A 5415-nucleotide genomic window follows, 5' to 3' on the forward strand; every position below is an offset into this window, starting at 1 on the left:
AGTTGGTTTTGTTGGGGGGTGTGGAACCTGAATCAAGAATTGGCCTTGCCATCTAGTCAGTTTGAGTTGCCTATTCTATATATCCAGTTGGAGATGTCAAGGAGGTAGTTGAAAGTAGGAATCTGTATCTCAGTTGGAGGATCAAAATTTAAACACACATGTTCAAGATTCTTATTGATAGCAGCTGATTAAAAAAAACTTAGGGCTAGTTGCAGTTACTCAGGGTGAGAATATGAAGTGAGATCTAGGGTTAAATTCTGATACACTGAAGGTAATTGGAGAAGGAACGCCATAGGAACAGGTGTTTAAGTCAGCTTTTTTGCTGCTGTGACTAAAAGACGTGCCAAGAACAATTTTAGAGGAAAAAAAAGGTTTATTTGTGGGCTACAGTTTCAGAAGTCTCAGTCCAGAGACAGCTGGATCCATTTCATGGGGCTAGAGATGAGGCAGAACAACATGGTGGAAGAGTGTGGTGGAGGGAAGCAGCTTACAGGATAAAAAGGAAGGGGAGAGAGAGAGAGAGAGAGAGAGAGAGAGATTTCACTGCCCAGATATAAATATACCCTAAAGGCATACTCCCAGTGACCCACCTCTTCTAGCCACACCCTACCTGCCTTCATTTACCAATCAGTTAATCCCATCAGGAGGCTAATTCATTGATTGTGTTAAGGCTCTTATAACCCAAACATTTCTCCTCTGAACCTTCTTCCTTTGTCTCACAGGTGAGATTGCAGAAGGGTACACCTAGGAATTAATTTTATTTAGATTGTAGCTGATTGTTGATTTTGTTGGCTCTCCTTAGTACTCGTTTTTTTTTAATGTATAATGATTTAAGAATTTCAGGCTCATTGTGAATGAGATTTTAGTTTCCAACTCTCCGTTGTTACCTTGCGCAAACCCCACCTCTTCCACAGCCCCAGCCTTATTCCTTGGAGTCCAGTGGCATCCAGGCTGCTGTATCCTCCTTCTCTTTCATGGTCTGCAGAGGCAGAACTCTCAGGTGCCCCTGCTTGTTTCCTACACACAGTTTATGCTGGTTCATCTCTGATCTTCAGAGGTGTTTATTTTGCCCTCAAGTATAGCTAGTTTCTTTCTTTCTTTTTATGCCCCTTTAAATTTATTATTATTGCTGTGCATTGGGACACACTCTGCCATGTCTTCCTATCAGAAACTCTTAATACCTTGAATTTATAGACAATAAAAATCACACTTAATAATTCTTTCATCATTCCTATTTAGGTGTGACTTTTATTGTCTATAAATTCAAGGTATTAAGAGTTTCTAATAGGAAGGCATGGCAGAGTGTGTCCCAATGCACAGCAATAATAATTAGGGTTTGTTTTTAGTCACTGTACCAATTAATAAATTATTATTATTATTGTTTTTCTTCACCTATATATTTCTGCAAGTTAAATGTCTTCTGTAAGTTAGTTTAATATTTCAACCAGAAAAGATTTTTAGTTTATTATCCTAAATTAGTGTTGTGGGACTTTTAGGCAAAAAAGGTGCAATTCAGACCAGTCAGCTTATTTTATCTATTCATCAAGACAAGATAAGGATATTTTAGTTTTACTCAATTTATTGTAGCTAATACATAAAGATTGGGTAATGGTAAATTGGAAGCATGTGCCCAGAATACTTGTCTTAAAGTCCTTTTAGTTAACACCATGAAAATTCCTTTAGTAAGTGCTTGTATATTTACACAGGGTAAATGAAATGTGAGAAATCCTTATCTCTGAAACATGTAAAGATACCTTGACCCCACCTAAGTACTCCTAAAAGATGAGCTAAGTACCACAGGGGTGTCTGGGGAGAGTTGGGGAAGGATTAATTTTCCTAGGCAGAGCACTCATGCTCCTCAGATGTTTTCCAGATAAATCACATGGTGTGGAGCTGCAGCATACTTAAGATGGCTTTAAAGTTACTGTGTGACAATTAATCCCATTCACTTTTATATAATTAATGAGAATGGTGAAATAGAAGTGGAATTTCATCTCCAGGAGGAAATGTTGCCCCATTAATGAGGGTAAGGCTTATTACTATCAGTTGAAGCAGCAGATTTTTGAAACAGCAGCTATTGAAACTGCTGAGTTGGTGTATTCTAAGAGGTAGATGTTTCTTTCTGGCAGTGACAGAAGGAGGGAATTTTGAAGGGGAGTTTTTGCTGCTTGCCTCCTCCACACACACTTTTTCCCCCCTTAAACCAGTTATAACCCATGTGAAGCATTTATGTGTGTGTGTGTGTGTGTGTAAAATCCTTAAATTTTCCTTTATTGCTCTTATGGTAATGCACTAAAAATATTATCTATTTCTTAAAATGTACTGTGGGGATTACTGCCCTTGTTTTTAGACCCATTCTGTCATGCCATGCTATCAGAACATCTTTAGATCTTTAGTTTTAGATTTTTTTAAAAAAAATCACTTTAATAGTTCTTTTATCATTACTGCTTAGGTGTTCGTGTGCAGTTTTCTTTCAGTCATTGTCCTGTTGTATATTAAACTGGAATGAGTTGAACTGGAGCTCAGAAATGCTATCTCTTTAAGTTACTGGAACACTATCTTTTGCTATTAGAACTGCTTTTTAGGGTTCATGCAGTAATTCTTCAAAAAGTTGGAAAACATCTGGAAGTGGTGGCACAAACCTGTAATCCCAGCACTGCAGAGGCTAAGGCAGGAGGATCACAAGTTCAAAGCCAGCTTCAGCAAAAGCAAGGCGCCAAACAACTCATTGAGACCCTGTCTCTGAATAAAACATAAAACAGGGCTGGAGATGTGGCTCAGTGGTCGAATGCCTCTGAATTTAATTACCAAAAACAAACAAAAAAAGTTGGAATATTGGTAAGGTGCCCTGCATTGAATTGTTAGTACCAAAAAAAAAAAAAAAAGAAAAAGAAAAAAAGTTTGGAAAGTAGTGAATTTAGAGACAATCACAAAATGATATATTGAGTTTTTCAAGTTATATAATGATGTTTCCAAGTTATATAATGATGTTTCCTAAATACTAATCTATTATTAGTATTCTTGCATTAATGAATGTACATGAGAATGTATTAATTTTTATTCGTACTTCAGGGATTTTATGAAATTCTTTCAAATAACTTCATTGCCTTTATAAAAGAAATTGTAACATTGCTGAATTTTTAATGGAATTCTTCATATATGAATACTTAATACACATCATGTTGCTAATGTTAAAAAGTGTAGGCAGCCTTTAGAAATAACAGAGTTTGTGTTACTTTGATTAAATGTTTATCGTTTGTTTTCTGTTAAAAGTCCAACTTGGCTGCTTAGGAAGTACTTCCCAGCACTTAGTGATGCAACCATTTGGTAAATGGGCAGTTAAAAAATGGAGGTCAGCTTTGAAACTGTGAGTTATATATTATTATGACAGTTTTTTAGGAATTATATATACATTGCTATTCATATTTGATCATAATCTTTTTCTGCTACTAGCAAGTAAAGGAATAAACATTTATTAAATTGTTGGGTTTAGAATAAAGTCTTATACTTTTAAAACTATTACCAGGAAATGACTTTGTATAAAGTAGTTTAATAATTTATTGGACTTTAATTTCAGTTAATGCAATATCACATAATCCCAGTAGGGCCAATTTGTTTAATGAGCAATATGTTCCTTGTACCTCTTCTTTTTTTCAAGAAACAGGTAACATCCCTTTTTTACCTTTAATGTATCTGTAGTGCATTTTGAGCATTTTGAGGCTACATTTTTAAACTCAGTTGAGACAGGTTTATTTTACTTGCCCCCTCCCCTTTCTTACTGGCATTTTGGGAAACTTCGATTATTTAAAATTTGTTTTCAGTAAAATGTATATTGAAAAGTCTCTCTTCTTTAAAAGACAAGGAAAACCCATAGTTAATTAGAATTCTGTATTGATGTAAGTGGACTGAAATATGGAGCTAGCTAAATTTGCCTCAAATTTCAGTGACTAATAGCCATTCAGTTGAGACAAGGGAAAGTTAGCCACCTGTATTCTGTGATCATAATTTAATTAGAGGTAGTGCCCTTAAAATTTTCAGTGTAATTTGATAAGGGCACATTCTACCCAAAAAAGGGGTGGGGGAGAAAAAGAAAAAGTGAAGAAAGGGAGAGAAAATAATTCTGCCTGAACACTGATAATTTTATATATTTGTAGCTGGATTGTATCAAAAGATAGAGTTTTCATTGCATTGTATGGCATAAAAATGACTAAAGGAAAAAATATCAATGAAGTGAAGAACTTCGTAAATTTTGAGTTATAAGGATACTAATAATTAATCCTAATCCTAATCCTAATTCTACTAATTCAAAGATATTTTTGGATCATACTGTCATATGTCATATGATCATACTGATCATATGTTTTTGGATCATAGTGTCACTTCTAAGGCTGTATTTTAATTTAATTGCAATCTAAGATAGGTTTGTCAGTTCCCCCATATTTAAAAAAATGATAAAATTTTTGTGTTTGGAAAAAAGAAAGTGAAAAATATTGTTCAAGGTTTTTCCATCATATCTATAAACAAGGTACTTTTTTTGAGAGAGAGAGAGAGAGAGAGAGTTTGAATACTTACTTTTTAGTTTTTTTCGTGGAAACAACATCGTTGTTTGTTTGTGGTGCTGAGAATCGAACTCGGGCTGCATGCATGCCAGGCGAACACGCTACCACTTGAGCCACATCCCCAGCCCCAAAACAAGGTACTTTTAATAACAGAAACAAGTTGACTCCAGCAAATTATATATTTCTTTCTAGAAGAGCCAAAGATTGATGATATTTGCCTTACTGTTTTCATCTTCAAATTTCAACTTTGAATTTAATTTTAATTATTAAACATGTCTCTTGCTTTAATCTATTTTCACTTAATGTTTTTATCACAAAAACATCTTTGAAAGCACAGATGGTGGAGATGCTGATCTTGGATGAGACCCCTTGTTAGCAGGACATTATGCTAGGTCACCCCACAGCTTCCTGAGTACTGCTCTTTGGGAGATGCCTCCTGTGGATTTTCTGTCCTTCATTTGGCTATCATCAGGGCCTCTCCCACTAGCTTGGATCCCCATAATCTGAATGTCCATTAATGATCCCTAATGAGTCCGAGGCTCAATATTCATTGATGAAAACATCATTGTACCCAAGAAGAAGTAAAGTGGCTGCCTTGTCAGATGACTGTTCTGTACTGGGGGGAGGGCCCTGAGGATATCCAATCCAGGGATGGTACACATAGCAGACACAGCTGGTCTCTCCTGTCCTGAATCCAGATGGCACTTCTTTCCTAACAGAATCTTAGTTTTTCTGAGGTTTAGAAACGGAACCAACTAAAATGCTTCTTTCTCCAAACTCCCATTCAATGAGGTGCTTCCATGTCAGACAATTTTAGCCAATGAGGTGTAGAAGTCTGTTAGAAATTCTTGGAAAA

Source organism: Ictidomys tridecemlineatus, unplaced genomic scaffold (assembly GCF_052094955.1).
Source record: "Ictidomys tridecemlineatus isolate mIctTri1 unplaced genomic scaffold, mIctTri1.hap1 Scaffold_307, whole genome shotgun sequence".
Taxonomy (NCBI): Eukaryota; Metazoa; Chordata; class Mammalia; order Rodentia; family Sciuridae; genus Ictidomys; species Ictidomys tridecemlineatus.